The 19,988-nt window shown below is 46.8% G+C and overlaps 5 non-coding genes across 5 annotated transcripts; 2 read left to right on the forward strand and 3 right to left on the reverse strand.

The window, feature by feature from the left end:
- The first annotated feature begins 9,143 nt into the window (after positions 1 to 9,143).
- On the forward strand, positions 9,144 to 9,225 carry trnas-uga (transfer RNA serine (anticodon UGA)). Its single transcript has one exon. It is a non-coding gene; the product is annotated as a tRNA-Ser (tRNA).
- A 319-nt stretch (positions 9,226 to 9,544) lies between these two features.
- Positions 9,545 to 9,633, reverse strand: trnar-ucg (transfer RNA arginine (anticodon UCG)). The gene is given in 2 exon segments: positions 9,545 to 9,580; positions 9,597 to 9,633. It is a non-coding gene; the product is annotated as a tRNA-Arg (tRNA).
- A 4,899-nt stretch (positions 9,634 to 14,532) lies between these two features.
- Positions 14,533 to 14,606, reverse strand: trnai-aau (transfer RNA isoleucine (anticodon AAU)). The gene has a single exon. It is a non-coding gene; the product is annotated as a tRNA-Ile (tRNA).
- Positions 14,607 to 17,157: 2,551 nt separating this feature from the next.
- Positions 17,158 to 17,231, forward strand: trnai-aau (transfer RNA isoleucine (anticodon AAU)). The gene has a single exon. It is a non-coding gene; the product is annotated as a tRNA-Ile (tRNA).
- Positions 17,232 to 17,778: 547 nt separating this feature from the next.
- trnas-cga (transfer RNA serine (anticodon CGA)) lies at positions 17,779 to 17,860 on the reverse strand. The gene has a single exon. It is a non-coding gene; the product is annotated as a tRNA-Ser (tRNA).
- Positions 17,861 to 19,988: the final 2,128 nt, after the last annotated feature.

Below are 19,988 nucleotides of genomic sequence, written 5' to 3' on the forward strand. Positions count from 1 at the left end.
CAGGAGTCGGTGTCGATATATCAGAGTAAGACTCCGCGGATAATAAATCGTTTGAATTCTCCAGTTGTTCGACTCAGTGTTTACTGAACCAGACTGAGGGTAAAAGAATCCGTTCTAACATTTGGTGTCAGAAGTGGGATCTCAACGGGCAGTCACCGAGAGTTTGCGAACTAGGAGCTGAATCGTCTCGGACATGGAGGGAGGAAATGGGGCCCCGATGAGAGTAATTTTTGTACTGCCTCGGTTTTCCTCCGATTCCGCCAGTCCGACGATGAGTCAGCCGATCGCTAACTCCCGTGTGGTGTCCCGCCGAGATCGAGGTCAGTCTGGCGAATACTGGAAGGGATAGGTGATTAGGTCAGTGATCGGATATCACTGAGGGTCAGTGATCGGATATCACTGAGGGTCAGTGATCGGATATCACTGAGGGTCAGTGATCGGGTATCGCTGAGGGTCAGTGATCGGGTATCGCTGAGGGTCAGTGATCGGATATCGCTGAGGGTCAGTGATCGGATATCGCTGAGGGTCAGTGATCGGATATCACTGAGGGTCAGTGATCGGGTATCGCTGAGGGTCAGTGATCGGATATCACTGAGGGTCAGTGATCGGGTATCACTGAGGGTCAGTGATCGGATATCGCTGAGGGTCAGTGATCGGATATCACTGAGGGTCAGTGATCGGGTATCACTGAGGGTCAGTGATCGGATATCACTGAGGGTCAGTGATCGGATATCTCTGAGGGTCAGTGATCGGGTATCACTGAGGGCCAGTGATCGGGTATCGCTGAGGGTCAGTGATCGGATATCACTGAGGGTCAGTGATCGGATATCTCTGAGGGTCAGTGATCGGGTATCACTGAGGGCCAGTGATCGGGTATCGCTGAGGGTCAGTGATCGGATATCACTGAGGGTCAGTGATCGGATATCACTGAGGGTCAGTATACGTACTGAGGGAATAACTAGGAACTGTGTAAACTTAGAAATAACACTTGTGTCAGGTAAAGAGTGTCGACCTTGTATCTCACTTGGCCCGCCTAGGCTCTGAACAAGTTTAAAACGCGACTGTGTAAAGTTCACAAGGGGAGTAAGATGGGCAACTGTTTAGATACCACGACTGAATCGGGTAGCGCCTTACAGACCCTTTGTGAACAACATCCTGACAAAGCGAAGCAACTCAGACAGTTGTCGGGAGGATTGAATAAGAAATTAGGAAGTGATCAATGGCCACTAGGAGGAACTAAGAATCTAGATGCCGCTAAAAAGGCTCAAGAACTAATTTGGAAAAGTAACAGGGGTACCACAGCCAAAGAAGTAATTGCCCTATGGAGACAGTACTGTCAGGAACTGAAATAAACTTCCTTGTTAGCAAGCTGGCAGGATAATGCCTTAAAATTAGGAATAGCACTTACAGGGGGAGGGGTAGTCAAATCAGTAGAGGCATTGAAAAAGGAATGCGCTCATGAGAAACGCTCAAAACAGGAGTCTGAAAAGACCACGAGCGAGCCTGGAAAGGCTGATAATAGTGGATTACGTAATCCAATGGTTGGCCTTGCCTTGACAGAGGGAGATGGTGATGATGATTTGGACGAATGGAATCACAGGGCTCAGGTTGTTCCCCACGCTCCCCCCCCCCGTACGTTAACATTTATCCCCCGGTGGCACCCGCACCAGCTGTACAAACCACCGCGCCGACACCTCAAGTATCTGCCAGTGCCGTTTCCCTGCCGCCGTCAGTCACGGTTCAAGTAAATAATCCCCCGCCGGTCCAGATGGGAGACCAACAACCGGGTCCCCAGTATACCGACCCTGTTGCCTTTTACACCCGACTCAGGACTAAGAATAATCGGCCCCCGACGACACCCTCCCCACCCCAACCCAGTCCATCAAGGTCACGAAAACGGAGAAATCAAAGGCAGATGATTCAAAGTCAGAGATTAGAGAGTCAGAGCTAGAGTACCCTCAAGGCTTTAAGGTCCTTTTTAGAGTGCCGGGACCATAGTGACATTGACAGTGGAGATTCAGGAGACGACTTGTCATCCCTGGAATCACGATCCGATACCGAGAGACCCGCCAGACATAAACCGACACCCCGGCAGTTGCCGGTGAGACAAATGCCTAACCCTGCCTTTAACGCAAATATTCCAGTGGCCGCCGATAACCCCCGAACCATAGGTATCTTCTACCCCTGGAAACCTAACGAGATAATGGCTATCTTAGCCGGGATGCCAGATAGGAAGAAATCCCCCACCTTGTTTGTAGAATTCCTCCGGACTACTATACTCGTCTATAATGCTGAATCAAGAGAATTATGGGCGTTAGTACAGCAGATCTTGAATCCCGCCGAACCTGCAAGGTTAACCTAGGCTTTGAGGATCATGCCACATTAGAGGCTCAACACGCACAGAGTGCTGCTCGTGAACACACCATATTCACTGCTTTAACCACCACCCTGCAGAAACCCATTGATATATCCAAGGTATTGGATACTAAACCACGAAAGGGCGAGGGAGCAGTGAAATTCCTAGAGAGATTCTCTGAGGTATATCGGAGTCAGTCAGGAGATGCTAATTACCGGAACGGAGCAAATTCGCCGCAATACTGTGCTATCCTGATAAATTGTCGACCAACCTCGGTGTCTGAAGCAATTAAGACTAACAATATGGACTGGTCAGAGAATCGTCCCAGCCAGATGGCCAGGGCAGTGAAATATTATTGGAAAGGGAGTAAGAGTCAGGAGAGTCAGCCCCAGGTCAAGGTCAAGACTGAGTACGTGATAAAAAGGAAGAGCCAAAGCCCACCCAAGATGTGATAGGATATCAGACGGAGCCCCTTTACTGCGTCCCAGGGTGGGTTGATAGACAAGGGTACAGAGATACCAGCCATCCCAACGGACCAACCGTCCCTAATTATGGCCCACCCTACGCTCACCCAAGACAAAATTTCGGCGATAGAGGAAGAGGAGGGAGGCAAGCAGGGTCAGATACCTGTTTTAATTGTGGCCAGCAAGGCCATTGGAGCAGGGAATGTACCTCCCGAAGACAAGGAAGAGCGGGCCACATGCAAGGACAACGGGGAGGTTGACAGGGAAATCGGGGACGAGGAAGATATACAGACTTCTCCCAGAATAATCCGTTTCCCCAGTACTGACTAGCCAACCTCGTGGCGAACGGGTTCCACTCAGACAAGGAGCCCCTTTCTATCCCTGCTGATTGAAGGGAGCCGACATACGTTTCTGGTAGACACCGGAGCTGCTATGTCATCTGTCCGATCAGAGCTCAATCTCCCTAAATCCGGGGAGACACAAAGCCTGTCCAGATTCCAAGGACAAGTGTGCCAGTACCCAATATCAGAACCAGTTGAAGTAACATTTCAAAATGAGTCTGTGAAACACCAATTCGTGATCACAAATGGGCTGGATTGCAATCTCATGGCCAGAGAACTGTTATGTGCATTTCAATTAAGAAGCATTGTACTACTATCAACCCAGCATGTTTTCTCACAGAACCACCCCTCGAACAAACAGACCCAGGACATGATTGTCTATTTTTAATCACGGAAGATACCTCCGTCAGTGAGGATCTATCTGATGCCCCAATGCAGAGTCCTGACACAACCATGTATGTAGATGGAAGTGCGTCCGTCAGTCCCCTTGGGAAAAGACTTTCTGGATATGCAATCGCAGATCAGGACAGTAAGACTTTGGAGTCTGCCGCCTTTGAGTTTCCGTATTCCGCCCAACAAGCAGAACTGTTCACATTAATACGAGCTTGTATCTTAGGGAAGGACTTAAAGGTTAACGTTTATACAGACTCGAGATATGCCTTCGGAGTGGTTCATGATTTCGGACAATTATGGAAAAACAGAGGGTTCCTAACCTCTGCAGGAACACAGATATCCCATCAGAAATTAGTATCTGATTTGCTACAAGCCCTCATGCTACCAAAACAGATCTCCGTGATAAAGTGCTCCGCACACACAGCAGGACAGACCCCTGTAGATATAGGGAATAGATGCGCAGACCAGGAAGCTAGGGAAGCGTCCCAGGAACAACGAGTGGTTGTGCCTAGAATGATGAGCCAGACTAAAAGCTCAAATAAAAGCAAGTCTCCCTCGGAAAAGCCAATGCCAACCATCCAAGACGTCATTAAGTTACAGGAGGACGATCCTGACCGTGATAAGGGACTGTGGAAACAGCTCGGTTGTACATATGATTGTGTGTCTAAATTATGGGTCACCCCTGCCGAGCAAAGCTTGTATGTCAGATGAGCTAGCATTATGGGTTATACACTTTGCAACTCATTGTGGTACCAGAGCAACTAGTGACACGTTATTAACTACATGGTAGCATCCTAGATTACAAGCTCTGGCTCAAGGTATTAGCAGTCGCTGCCTCATTTGTCAGCAGCATAACCCGGGAAAAGGCATACCTTGTGAAATGGGTAAGACGCCGTTACCCATGGGTCCCATTGAGACCCTCCAGATGGACTATATTGAATTAGAAAGGTGTCAGTGTTATAAATATGTACTGGTTATTGTTGATGTATTTAGTAAGTGGATTGAGGCCTACCCGACTACGGATAACAAAGCCTCCACTGTTGTAACAGTTTTAAGGAGAGAAATTATTCCAAGGTACGGAATTCCAAACCGATTAAGTTCAGACAACGGCCCTCACTTTGTGGGTCTGGTAAACAAGGAGTTCTGCACTCAAATGGGCATCCAACAGCAGCTACATTGTGCCTACAGGCCACAGGCCGCCGGACTGGTCGAGTGGGCTAATCAGACCTTGAAAAATAAACTTGCCAAATTACAGGCCGAGACGGGAACTACATGGCTCAAATTACTCCCCGTGGCCTTGTTCCAAATACGTACTATCCCGGCTGGTGCCACCCCAACTGCTGCCAAAGTAGAGGGAAAGAGTGCTTGGGTCCGCCTCCACCACTGTAAAATTGTCAGTAATGCTATGCCTAAAACTTAAAGAATGCTAACCTCTCTTGCTTCCAAGAAATCTCTCCCTAAACAGACGTGCCGCGCCGACCAGCCATGCAGACGTCGCTGTGGATCCTCTCTATCAGTGCCCTGATCACCCTTGGAATAACTCAACGGCCCAGAAAGTGGACATGCCGGTGGAACCATCCCAAGCGGGTACACCACCTGTGCCACGGAGACGTGCTTCGGTGCAATGATGATAACCCAGGCGGGTTCGGGAAATGGAACGTGATCAACTGGGACACCAACATTGGGCTTTTTAGACAGCCCCACCGCTCGCTAATGCTGAGATACATACACAGAGGAACATTGCCATGCCATTGGACCAAGTGTAAATTTGATTACGTCTGTTGACGCCAGGTGACCAAGTCTGTTACTGCAGGACCATGCAACAGAACTACCGATACCAAAGGACAAAGCTGTTATCCAAAGTCCAACCAGGAAAAGAAAAGAAATGGACTGCCCCTATGAGCAGCTTCGACTATTCGAGGGTAGAAGGTACCCTCACAAAGAGACGTAAACGAGATCTCCAACACACTTTCCCTGAAGAAACCCCGACGGGCAACCTATTCCTCCAGACTCACGCAGCCCTATACTCACCAGAGTCAATTGTTTGTTATCCGCCCCTGATATCTGTTGAGGGGGTGTTTACCCCAACCCCGGTTATTGTTCCCCCGGACTTTCTTTTAGATGCTCACCTTCTCCCTCCCACAAACAATATAACAATACCCTATACCTTAACCCCGCCCGCCAATTGCCTGAAACCAAGCAGAAACCCTGGTGGCTATGAGAATTGTTGGAATGGGACGGGCTATGGCTGTAGGTCAGTATGGGTTAAGCAGAACTACACCTGCTTGATGACACGCTGCCTCCACCATCAGTGTACGATAGGACCAGACACCAGTCGCTGCACATGTGAGCAATCCGTATATGTGTCAATAACCGAAGGAGTACAAGTTTTATGTGGAGAAGGGGATGGGACAACTCTGAAGGTAGGGGGGGAAACCTTTATGCTAGTAAAAATAGCTAATACCCAGCCTACTGATACTCGTGAGATCCAAGGTTTTGACTATTTCCTTCCCCCGAGCCATTTAAGCACAAGGCAGAAACACGTATCTGTGATATATACCAAACCAGGCTACTTTTTCTTGAGCCAAGGAAAAGCCACTAATTTCATGGTAGTAGATACCGCCCCCAGACGGTAGCCATCGCTACCTTAACCCCTACCACAGTACCCTGCCCCTCCCAATGGACATCCCACCGAAAAATAGTAGTCAGGGCAGCCTCGAAAGAGTTTTGCTCCAAGTGGAAAAATCCTGAATCCCTAGGACACAGAACCTCTATAGGATATGGATTTGCTGGCCTGTTCTCTATAGGCTATATTGGAGCCTATCTGGCCGCCAATAACCGGAACTACCTTATCTGTGGCCTCACCATCCTGGGTATGCTACCATGGGGGCCCTCGACGCAGTCACTAAAGAATTGTCGGAACTCAGGTTATTCACTATGCAAAACAGATATGCCCTAGACTACCTGCTGGCCCGAGAAGGTGGTGTCTGTGCAATAGTAAAAGGTAAATGCCTTATGGGAGTCCGAGACCAGACAAAGAACATCACCCGCTTTATCACTAAGATAAGGGAACAAATGGATAATATGAAGGAAGCAAGTAACTGGGGAGATTGGGGATTTGGAGGATGGTATGACTGGTTGATAAATATGGCTATGTACCTAGTAGTTGCAATCGCCTGTATTTTTATTGGACTAGCAATCATGAAATGTCTGCTAGGAAGAATGCAGCTAGCTTTGGAAAAAATAGGTAGCCCGAAGATGTTAATGGTAAGACTGACCAATGAATGTGAAATGAAGGAAGTAAAGTATGATGACAATGAAGAATTTGATCGACTAAATAAGATAGACGTAACCGAATAACGGTTGGTTATCATAGAATGATAAAAGGAGGGATTGAGAATACCAAGGTCAAAGAAATAGAAACAAGAAACTGTGAAGGCAGCAAGAAGTAAAATAAAAAGGCTAAACTGATCTTTGGCTGCTAATATGGCTGGCGCCCACAATGTTACACCTTGCTGTTAGAAACACTGTAAAGCAGAGTGCAGAAGTTATACAGACAATAGGCGATCAGAAAACACATTACCGTGATTGCAAATGCATTACCATAATGTTTAGGTGATCGGGAACCCATTACCAGGATATTTACTTAACTGTAACCCATTCAGTAAAATGTGACTTCTTTATTTCAAACTGCCAGGCCAGGAAATCAAATTAACTGTATACGTGCACAGCTCGGGATTGGTGCAGACTGTACGATGTGTTAATGTCTTCTCAAATGCAAGTATAATAATGTAACACACTGTAGGACAAACTGCTTGCTCTGTTGGATTCGCAGACTCTTGCAGGAGTCAGTGTCGATATATCAGAGTAAGACTCCGCGGATAATAAATCGTTTGAATTCTCCAGTTGTTCGACTCAGTGTTTACTGAACCAGACTGAGGCTAAAAGAATCCGTTCTAACAAATATTTCCAGCAGTTTCTGTTTTTATTATTGGTTAAAAAGTCCTAGGGAATATTTTCCTTTATTCGGCGGCAGGTGGTTAAGAAGGCAAATGGTATCTTGGCCTTCATAGCGAGAGGGTTTGAGCACAGGAACAGGGATGTCTTGCTGCAGTTGTACAGGGCCTTGGTGAGACCACATCTTGAGTATTGTGTGCAGTTTTGGTCGCCTTATCTGAGGAAGGACATTCTTGCCATGGAAGGGGTTCTGCAAAGCTTCACCAGGCAGATAGCTGGGATGGCAGGAATGATGTATGAGGGGAGATTGTGTCGATCGGGCTTATACTCACTGGGGTTTAGAAGAATGAGAGGGGATCTAATTGAAACGTATAAAATTCTGACAGGACTGGACTGACTAGATGCAGGAACGATGTTCCCGATGGTCGGTGAATCCAGAACCAGGTGTCACAGACTAAGGATAAGGGATAAGCCATTTAGGACAGAGATGAGGAGGAATTTCTTCATCCAGCGAGTGCTGAACCTGTGGAATTCTCTACCACAGAAGGCAGCAGAGGCCAATACATTAAATATATTCAAGAAGGAGTTGGATATATTTCTTAAGGCTAAAGGGATCAACGGTTATGGGGAGAAAGCAGGGACCGGGTACTGTATTTGGATGATCAGCCATGATCTCATTGAATGGTGGAGCAGGCTCGAGGGGCCGAACGGCCTACTCCTGCTCCTATCTTCTATGTTTCTATGTTTGTATTAGCCAAGGCATAGAATTCAAGAACAGTCTGGTTATGTTTGAACAGTATAACTCACTAGTTAGGCCACAGCTAGAGTACTGCAGACAGTTTTGGTCACCACAGTACAGGAAATATGTTATTGCACTAGAGAGGGTACAGAGGAGATTTACTAGGATGTTGACAGGACTGGAAAATTTTAGCTGTAAGTAAAGATTGGATAGGGTTGGGTTGTTATCTTTGGAGCAGAGGAGGTGGAGCGGAGACATAATTGAGGTGCATAAAATTCTGAGGGGCCAAGATACAGTGGATAGGAAGGACCTATTTCCCTTAGCAGAAATGTCAATGATCAGGGGCGTAGATTTAAAGTAACTGGTAAAATGATGAAAGAGGAGTTGACAACAACCATTTTCACACAGAGAGTGGAGGGAATCTGGAAGTCACTACCGATCACATTAATAGAAAGCACTATGGATATGTACTTGAAGTGCTGCAACCTACAGGGCTACAGACCCAGAGCTGGAAAGTGGGATCAGGCAAAATATCTCTTTTTCGTCCGGCAAAGACACGATGGGCCGAATGGCCTCCTTCTCTGGCGTAAATTTCTGTATTTCTATGATCTCTGCCCCTTAATCTTTAATATTCCAGGGAATACAAGCCTAGATTATGTGATCTCTGCTCCTAGCCTAACCCTTGGAGCCCTGGTAACACACTCGTGAATCTGCACCGCACTCCCTCCCAGGTCAATATATCCTTTCTAAGGTGCAGTGTGCAGAACTGTGCACAGTGACCTAACCAGGCCTCTGTGCAGCTGTCACACAACTTCCTTCCATTTATATTGTGCAGGGCAGTTGTCTAATAGATTGCACAAGTCATTTCACTGTTGAAAAGTTACATTTGTACAGCTGCGATGGCCGAGTGGTTAAGGCGTTGGACTTGAAATCTAATGGGGTTTCCCCGCGCAGGTTCGAACCCTGCTCGCAGTGATTCTACTGCAAATTCTTTATTTTATTTCATCGGTTCCCTGTGGAGATCACTGGCCCCGAAACTGATTAGAATTCCCTCCACTGCACGTTATGACACTGATTAACCCAAAGCTGTTGTTCCAATTGGAAACACTAATTTGTCATCAATTAGAAATTGTGGATTTGTTTGAAACTATTTGCAAAGATCAGTGAGAAATTTACACATAAGACAGCACGTAAAAATTCCATTTAATAAAGAACCCTGCAATGTTTGGAAGGAAAAGAGTGGAAACGCGGTTTGGTTTTCTAAAGTTGAACCCGAATTAAAAAGTGTGTAAAACGACCGCGGCAGGACTCGAACCTGCAATCTTCTGATAGCATCAGAATTTACACCGAAGTCAGACGCCTTATCCATTAGGCCACGCGGCCACACAAAAGTCGACTCAACAAATCCTAATAATGAGTGATTAAACTCCGTTACTGTGTTAATTTCATTAACAACAGAGAATACTGGAAACACTCAGCAGGTCAGGCAGCATCGAGTGAGGGAGAAACAGAGTTAAACTTTCAGGTCGAACCCTTCGTCAGAACTGGAAAAGGTTAGGGAAGAGGGATTTTTAAGCAGGGGTGGGTGGAGGCGAGGTAAGAACAAAGGAAATGTCTGTGATAGAATGGACGGCAGGAGAGATTGACTGACAAAAGGGATGATGGTGCAAGGCAAAAGGAGAGGTAATAGGACAAGTTAACGAACAAAAGATGGCTCAAGATGAGGTGTGAATGATTATGGCAGAAACATTAACAACTGTCATGTGAGGAAAAATGAGAACAAATTAAAAAAATTAAAGAAATACAGGGGCCAATTTATAGTCTGAAATTGTTGAACTCGGTGTTAAGTCCAGAATGCTGTAAAGTGCCTAATAGAAAGAAGAGGTGCTGTTCCTCGAGCTTACGTAGAGCTTCATTGGAACAGTGTAACAGGCCAAGGAAGGAGAGATCAGAGAGGGAGTGGAGCAGATAATTATAGTGACAGGTGACCGGAAGCTCGGGGTCACACTTGCCGACTGTTCTGCAAAGCGGTCACCCAATCTGCATTTGGTGTCACAATGTAGATTCAGCGAATACAGTAACTAAATTGTAAGAAGTACAGGTAATCGCTGATTCACCTGGAAGGAGTGTTTGGTGCCCTGGGCGATGGGAAGGAAGGAGTTAAAAGGGCAGGTGTTGCATCTCCTGCACTTGCATGGGATGGTGCCCGGCGAAGGAGAAGGGGTGTTGGGGTGATAGAGGAGTGGACCAGGCTGTCATGGAGAGAGCGGTCCCTTCGAAATGCTGAAAGGGAGGAGGGGAAGATGTGTTTGGTGGTGGGATCATGCTGGAGGTGGTGGAAATGGCGCAGGATGATCCGTTGAATGTGGAGGCGGGTGGGGTGAAAGGTGAGGACAAGGGGGGAACCCTATCATGTTTCTGGGAGTGAGCGGAAGGGGTGAGAGCAGTCGTGCGGGAAATGGAACAGACTCGGTCGAGTGTCATGTCAACCATGGTAGAGGGGGATCCTCAGTTGAGGAAAATGGAAGACATACCGGAAGCACTGGTATGGAAGGTGGCCTCATCAGAACAGATGCAACAGAGACAGAGAAACTGGGAGAATGGAATAGAATGGAATGGATAAATCCCCAGGGACTGATAATCTACATCCTAGTGCACTTAAGGAAGTGGCCCTAGAAATAGTAGATGCATTGCTGGTCATCTTCCAAAATTCGATAGACTCTGGAACAGTTCCCATGGATTGGAGGGTAGCTAATGTTACCCCACTATTCAAAAAAGGTGGTAGAGAGAAAACGGGGAATTATAGACCGGTAAGCCTGACATCGGTAGTGGGGGAAATGCTATGTGGATGTGGTGTATTTGGACATTCAGAAGGCTTTTGAGAAGGTCCCGCACAAGAGATTAGCGTGTAAAGTTAAGGCACATGGGATTGGGGGCAAGGTACTGACTTGGATAGATAACTGGTTGGCAGACAGGAAGCAAAGAGTTGGAATGAACGGGTCTTTTTCCGAGTGGCAGGCAGTGACTAGTGGGGTACCGCAGGGATTGGTGCTAGGACCCCAGTTATTCACAATATATATTAATGATCTAGAGGATGGAACTAGATGTAATATCTCCAAGTTTACAGATGACACAAAGCTGGGTGGGCATGTGTGCTGTGAGGAGGATGCCGAGAAACTCCAGTATGATTTGGACAGGTTGGGTGATTGGGAAGAAGCATGTCCGATGCAGTATAATGTGGATAAATGCGAGGTTGTCCACTTTGGTGGCAAAAACAGGAAGGCAGATTATTATCTGAATGTCAATAGATTGGGAGAAGGGGAAGTGCAACTAGACCTGGGTGTCCTTGTGCACCAGTCGCTGAAGGTAAGCATGCAGGTGCAGCAGGCGGTTAAGAAGGCAAATGGTATGTTGGCCTTCGTAGCGATAGGGTTCGAGTACAGGAGCAAGGATGTCTTGCTGCAGTTGTACAGGGCCTTGGTGAGACCACATCTTGAGCATTGTGTGCAGTTTTGGTCGCCTTATCTGAGGAAGGGTGTTCTTGCCATGGAGTGAGAGCAGTGAAGATTCACCAGACTGATACCTGGGATGGCAGGAATGACATATGAGGAGAGATTGGGTTGATTGGTCTTATACTCGCTGGAGTTTAGAAGAATGAGAGGTAATCTCATTGATACTTATAAAATACTAACAGGACTAGACAGACTAGATGCAGTAAGGATGTTCCCGATGGCCGGGGATTCCAGAACCAGGGGTCACAGCCTAAGGATAAGGGGTAAGCCATTTAGGACAGAGATGAGGAGGAATTACTTCATCCAGAGAGTGGTGAGCCTGTGGAATTCTCTACCACAGACGTCAGTGGAGGCAAATTCATTAAATATATTCAAGAAGGAGTTAGATATATTTCTTAAGGCTAAAGGGATCAAGGGATATGGGGAGAAGGCAGGGACAGGGTACTGAATTTGGATGATCAGCCATGATCTCATTGAATGGTGGAGCAGGCTCGAGGGGCCGAATGCCTACTCCTGCTCCTATCTTCTATGTTTCTATGTTTCTATGAGTCCTTACAGCAAGCGTGGTGGGAGGAAGTGTGGTCCAGGTAGCTGTGGGAGTCAGTGGGCTTATAGTGGATGTTGGTCGATAGCCTATCCCCAGAAATGGAGACAGAGAAGTCGAGGAAGGGAAGGGAAGAGTCGGAGATGGACCATGTGAAGGTGAGGGAAGGGTGGAAATTGGAGGCAACGTGAAAGAAATTATCTAGTTCAGGGCGAGAGCAGGAAACGGCACCAATACAATCATCGATGTACCGGAAAAAGAGGTGAGGAAGGGGACCTGAGTAGGACTTGAACAAAGAATGTTCCACATATCCCACAAAAAGGCAGGCATAGCTAGGGCCCATGCAGGTACCTATAGCAACACCTTTAATTTGGAGGAAGTGAATGGAATCAAAGGAGAAGTTGTACAATGTGAGAACAAGTGCAGCCAGGCGGACAAAGGCGGTGGTGGATGGGGACTGGTGGGGCCTCTGTTCAAGGAAGAAGTGGAGCCGCTTAAGGCCATCCTGGTGGTGGATGGAGGTGCAGAGGGAATGGACATCCAGAGTGGAAAGGAGACGTTTGGGGCCAGGAAACTGGAAACTGTTAAAATACGGAGGGTATTGGAAGAGTCGCGCATGTCGGTGGGAAGGGACAGGACAAGTCGAGAAAAAATAGAGTGAAGATATGAAGAAATCAGTTCTGTGGAGCAAGAACAGGCTGCAACAATTGGTCAACCAGGGCAGTCCTGTTTGTGGATCTTGGGAAGGATGCAGAAGTGGGCAGTGCAGTGTTGAGGAACTGAGAGATTGGCGGCAATGGGGGGAAGATCTCCAGAGGAGATGAGGTCAGTGACAGTCTTGGAAACAATTGCTTGATGTTCAGTAGTGGGGTCATGGTCCAGGGGGAGGTAGGAGGAGCTGTCAGAGAGTTGCCGTTCAGCCTCCGGATGGTAGAGGACGGTTCTCCAAACAACAACAGCACCACCTTTGTCAGCAGGTTTAATGACAATGTTAGGGTTGGATCGGAGAGAACGGAGTGCTGCAAGTTCAGAGGGAGATAGGTTGGAGTGGGTGAGGGGAGCAGGGAACTGGAGGTGGCCGATGTCATTTCAGTCCTATTCTTTGCACTCCAAACCAACAGAGAGAGTAGACAATGGTAATGCAGTCGATGTAATTTATCTGGATTTTCAGAAGGCCTTCGATAATGTACCCCATAATAGACTGATGAACAAGGTCATAGAATTCAGAGTCAGGCGAGAAATAGTGGAATGGATTGCTGGCTGGCTTAAGGAGAGAGGGCAGATAGTCCGACTACCGGGTAGTTTATTCACAGTGGCAGAAGGTGGGTAGTAGTGTTCCACAAGTATCAGAGCTGGAGCCACTGCTGTTCGCAATTTATATTAACGATTTAGACTTAGTAATCAGAAACACAATTTATAAATTTGCAGATGACACCAAATTGGGGGGGATAGTCAATACTGGGGAGGACTGCAACAAGTTACAGGAGGACATTAATAAACTTGCAGAATGGGCATAGCATTGGCAAATGAATTTGAACACAAATAAGTGTGACATATTTCATTATGCTAGGAAGAATAGGGAGGTCACTTTAAAAGATCTTTAAAATTATGAAAGGTTTTGATAGAGTGGATACAGAGAGAATGATTCCACTTGTGGGGAAGAGCATAACTAGAGGCCATCAATATAAGATAGTCAGCAAGAAATCCAATCGGGAATTCAGCAGAAACATCTTTACCCAGAGAGTGGTGAGAATGTGGAACTCGCTACCACAGGGAGTGGTTGAAGCGAATAGTTTAGATGCATTTTAGAGGAGGCTAGGTAAGCACATGTGGGAGAAGTGAATAGAGGGTTATGCTGATAGATTTGGATGAGGAAAGACTGGAGGAGGCTCGAGTGAAGCATAAACGGCGGCATGGACTGGTTGGACCGAACGGTCTGTTTCTGGCGGTATGTTAATAATGAGTGATTAAACCCCGGGATTGTATTTATTTCAGTTCTATTCTTTGCACTCCAAACCAGTCAGCAGCTGTGAACCGTTCACTGATTGAAATACGAGAAGTCCCGATGGATCTGGAATTGTTCATTTAATGTTGGAAACGCTCCGCAGGTCATAACTCAGGATTTCCAGCTTTGCTTCAAAGTATTGCAGGTCCCGTGTGAGTTTCCATCCAAACTTTTCAACAAATAACAAAATCAAGAAACTACCCTCTCTACCAAAAATCAAATGGCCCGTACGGGGATCAAACCCGCGACCTTGGCGTTATTAGCACCACGCTCTGACCAACTGAGCTAACCGGCCATTGGGGTTGGTGCATGTGTATAAGCTTATATTTTTGAGACTCTAGCTGACGATTTCCTGCATTAATCTTTCAGCATACACTTGCAGTTGTCAATCATACACTATCCTATCGGCAAATACTGTACATATGGCACTGTGTGCCACACATGACAACAGCCAACACAAGTGCCAGGCAATGGCCATCTCCAACAAGCGAAAGTCTAACCACCGCCCCTTCACATTCAACAGCAAGACCATCACCGAATCAGCTACCACCATCATCAACAACAACTTGCATTTATATAGCACCATTAACGTAGTAAAACGTCCCAAGGCGCTGCACAGGAGTATTTTCAGACAAAACATTTGACACCAATCCACATAAGGAGAAATTCGGGCAGGTGACCAAAAGCTTGGTCAAAGAGATAGGTTATAAGGAGCATCTTAAAGGAGGAAAGAGAGGTGGACAGGTTTAGGCAGGGAATTCCAAAGCTTAGGGCAACAGGAAGTTTGAGCGATTATAATCAGGGATGCTAAAGAGGGCAGGATTAGAGGAGCGCAGATATCTCAGGGGGTTGTGGGGCTGAAGGAGATTACAGAGATAGGGAGGGGCGAGGCCATGGAGGGAACAGAAAAGCAAAATATTATTAAAATGGAGAGAGACTACAGAATGCTGTGATTAAGAGGGATCTGGGTGTCCTCGTACATGAAACACAAAAAGTTAGCATGCAGTAATTAAGTAGGCAAATGGAATGTTGGCCTTTATTGCAAGGGGCATGGGGTATAAAAGTCGGGAAGTCTTGCTACAACTGTACAGGTGAGGCCACTCCTAGAGCACTGCATACATTTTTGTTCTCCTTATTTAAGGAGGGATATACTTGCATTGGAGACAGTTCAGAGAAGGTTCTCTAGGTTGATTCCCGGGATGAAGGGATTGTCTTATGAGGAAAGGTTGAGCAGGTTAGGCCTATACTCATTGGAGGTTAGAAGAATGAGAGGTGATCTTACTGAAACATATCAGATTCTGAGGGGGCTTGACAGGGTAGATGCTGAGAGGCTGTTTTCCCTCATGGGGGAATCTAGAATCAGGTGGCATAGTTTCAGAATAAGGATTTGTCCATTTAAGATGCAGATGAGGAGGAATTTCTTCTCTCAGAGGGTTGTGAATCTTTGGAATTATCTACCCCAGAGAGCTGTGGAGCCTGAATCATTGATTATATTCAAGGCTGAGATAGACAGATTGTTGAACTATCGGAGAGTCAAGGGTTAAGGGGGAACAGGCAGAAAAGTGGAGTTAAGGCCAAGATCAGATCAGCCATGAGCTTATTGAATGGTGGAGCAGGCTCGAGGGGCCAAATGGCCAACTCCTGCTCCTATTTCTTATGTTCTTATGTTCTTATAAGGGCAGCCGGTGCATGGGAACACCATCACCTCCAAGTTCCCCTCCAAGTTACACACCATCCCGACGTGAAAATATATCACCATAACTTCATCGTCGCTAGGTCAAAATCCTGGAAATCCCTCCCTAACAGTACTATTGGAGGACCTTCACCTCATTGACTGCAGCGGGCCAAGAGGGCTTCTCACTACCACCTTCTCAAGGGCAATTAGTGATGGGCAATTAATGCTGGCCTTGCCAGCGATGCCCAAGTCCTAGGAACAAATTACATTAAATTAAAATCGTCACGACTGGATGTGGAAGGATTGCAGAGCTTTGATCTGATCCGTTGGTTGTTGGATCGCTTCGCTCTGTCTACACATGCTGTTTCCATAGCTTAGCATGTGTGTAGTCCTGAGTTGTAACTTCATGAGGTTGGCAGCTCATTTTCAGTACGCCTGGTGCTGCTCCTGAAATGCTCTTCTACACTCCTCATTGAACTAGGGTTGGTCCCCTGTCTTGATGCTAATGGTAGGGTGAGGGATATGCCGGTCCATAAGGTTACAGATTGTGGTGGAATACAATTCCAAAACTGAGGCCCCCTCTGCCCTCTCGGGTGGACATAAACGATCCCATGGCACTATTGGAAGAAGAGCAGGGGATGATGAGGTTTACCCCGGTGTCCTGTAGCCAATATTTATCCTCAAATCAACATCACTAAAACAGGTGATCCTCGATTATCACATTGTGGGAGCTTGCTGTGCACAAATTGGCTGCTGCTGTTTTTCCTACATTACAACAGTGACTACAACTACAACTACAACTACATTGCCTGTAAAGCGCTTTGAGACGTCCTCAGGTGAAAGGCGCTGTAGAAATCAGAGTCTTTCTTTTACAGCCTTCGAAGTCACAGAATCACAGAAACCCCACAGTGCAGATAGAGGCCATTTCGGCCCATCGAGCCTGCACCGACACATATCCCACCCGATCCCCGTAACCCCTGCACCAACACATATCCCACCCTATACCCGTAACCCCACGTATTTAATCCACCTAACACTAAGGGTTAATTTATCATAGCCAATCAACCTAACCCGCACATCTTTGGACTGTGGGAGGAAACCGGAGCACTGACAACTGACAAAAACCAAAAATCAACATAAATTGAATTTAACAGCAAAAGGAGTTAAGGCAGGCTGGTTAGCTCAGTAGGTTAGAGCGTGGTGCTAATAACGCCAAGGTCGCGGGTTCGATCCCCGTACGGGCCATTTACTTTTTGATGCTGTGGGTAGTTTCTTAATTTTGCTATTTGCTGAAAAGATTGGAGCTGTCATACTTTGAAGCAAAGCTACAAAACCTTAGTTCTGCCGAGAACTCAAGGAACTGGAAGGTTGACCTTGTGTCTATCTGTCCACAGATGGCGCTGATGGATAAGGCGTCAGACTTCGGTATTAATTTTGAGGTTATCAGAATATTGCAGATTCGAGTCCTGCCACGGTCTTTTTACACACTTTTTAATTCGTGTTCAGTTTTATAAAACCAAACCGTGTTCCCACTTAGTAGCTGAAGGTGATTCCCTACCAAACACTGCAGGGCTCTTTATTAATTAGTATTTTTGATGCTGCTTTGTGTGTGTATTGCTCACGAGTTCCCAACAAATCCACAATATCTAATTGATGCCGATAAATTATTAGTGTTTCAATTGGAACTTTGGGTTAATCAGTGTAATAAAGTGCAGTGGAGGGAATTCTGATCAATTTCGGGGCCAGTGATCGCCACAGGGAGCCGATGAAATAAAAAAAATTGCATCAAAGTCGCTGCGAGCAGGGTTCGAACCTGCGCGGGGAAACTCCATTGGATTTCGAGTCCAACGCCTTAACCACTCGGCCATCGCAGCTGCACGTTAACAGTGAGAAAATGCTTCCTACTGTGAGTGAGTCAGGAACGAGCTCAGAGAAGACAGGTCATAAATACTCACCGATAAATCCAGCAGGGAATTCAGGATTAACATCTTTGGCCAAAGAGCGCTGAGAATGCAGCAGTTGAAGCGAATACTACTAGATGCATTTAAGAGGAAGGGAGAAAGGAATAGAAGGATATGCTGATAGGATTTTTTAAATTCGTTTATGGGATGTGGGTGCACTGGCAAGGCCAGCATTAAATGCCCATCCCTAATTGCCCCTTGAGAAGGTGGTGGTGAGCCGCCTTCTTGAACCGCTGCAGTCCGTGTGGTGAAGGTACTCCCACAGTGCTGTTAGGGAGGGAGTTCCAGGATTTTGACCCAGCGACGATGAAGGATCGGCAATATACTTCTAAGTCAGAATGGTGTGTGACTTGGAGGGGAACTTGGAGGTGGGGGTGTTCCCATGCGCCTGCTGCGCTTGTCCTTCTAGGTGGAAGAGGTTGCGTGTTTGGCAGGTGCTGCTGAAGAAGCCTTGGTGAGTTGCTGCAGTGCATCTTGTAGATGGTACACACTGCAGCCACGGTGCGCCGGTGGTGGAGGGAGTGAATGTTTAAGGTGGTGGATGGGGTGCCAATCAAGCAGGCTGCTTTGTCCTGGATGGTGTCGAACTTCTTGAGTGTTGTTGGAGCTGCACTCATCCAGGCAAGTGGAGAGTATTCCATCACACTCCATACTTGTGCCTTGTAGATGGTAGAAAGGCTTTGGGGAGTCAGGAGGTGAGACACCCGACGCAGAATGCCTAGCCTCTGACCTTCTCTTGTTGTCACAGTATTTATGTTCAATGGTAACCCCCAGGATGTTGGTGGTCAGCTCCTTTGTTCATGTTGGACCAAGGTTTTAATGAAGTCGGGAGCCGAGTGCTCTTGGCAGAACCCAAGCCGGGCATCAATGAGCAGGTTATTGGTCAGTAAGTGCCACTTTACAGCACTGTGGATGAAACCTTCCATCACTTTGCTGATGATTGAGAGTAGAGAGTAGACTGATGGGGTGGTAATTGGCTGGATTGGATTTGTCCTGCTTTTTGTGGACAGGACATACCTGGGCAGTCTTCCACATTGTTGGATAGATGCCAGTGTTGTAGCTGTACTAGAACAGCTTGGCTGGAGCACAAGTCTTCAGAATGATAGCCGGGGTGTTGTCAGGGCCCAGAGCCATTGCTGTATCCAGTGTGCTCAGCCTTTTCTTGATATCACGTGGAGTGAATCGAATTGGCTGAAGACTGGCTTCTGTGATGGTGGGGACCTCAGGAGGAGGCTGATATGGATCAGGCCAGGTGGTCCGTCCAGCTTCATTTTTATTATTTTGTTTCATAGCGGTTTGTTACAACTGAGTGGCTTGCTAGGCCATTTCAGAGGGCAGTTAAGAATCAACCACATTGCTGTGGGTCTGGAGTCACACAAAGGCCAGACCAGGTAAGGACGGCAGATTTCTTTCCCTGAAAGACATTAGTGAACCAGATGGGTTTTTACGACAATCCGATAGTTTCATGGTTACCATTACTGATTCTAGTTTTATTTGGGGGGTGAGGAGAAATAGAGAAGGAGGAGCCTCGTGTGGAGACCAGTTCGTGCAAATGGACTGTTTCTGTGGGGCAGACTCTATAATATTATGTAACACCCGTTTTAATCAGACACAGAATGATCCGGGACTGACAGCACATCCCTTTTAAACAGACACAGAATGACCAGGGACCTACAGCACATCCCTTTTAAACAGACACAGAATGATCCGGGACTGACAGCACATCCCTTTTAAACAGACACAGAATGATCCGGGACTGACAGCACATCCCTTTTAAACAGACACAGAATGACCAGGGACTTACAGCACATCCCTTTTAAACAGACACAGAATGATCCGGGACTGACAGCACATCCCTTTTAAACAGACCCAGAATGACCAGGGACTGACAGCACATCCCTTTTAAACAGATACAGAATGACCAGGGACTTACAGCACATCCCTTTTAAACAGACACAGAATGATCCGGGACTGACAGCACATCCCTTTTAAACAGACACAGAATGATCCGGGACTGACAGCACATCCCTTTTAAACAGAC

Source organism: Somniosus microcephalus, unplaced genomic scaffold, assembly GCF_052327205.1.
Source record: "Somniosus microcephalus isolate GS21.2 unplaced genomic scaffold, FLI_Smic_1.0 unresolved_chr8, whole genome shotgun sequence".
Classification (NCBI taxonomy): Eukaryota; Metazoa; Chordata; class Chondrichthyes; order Squaliformes; family Somniosidae; genus Somniosus; species Somniosus microcephalus.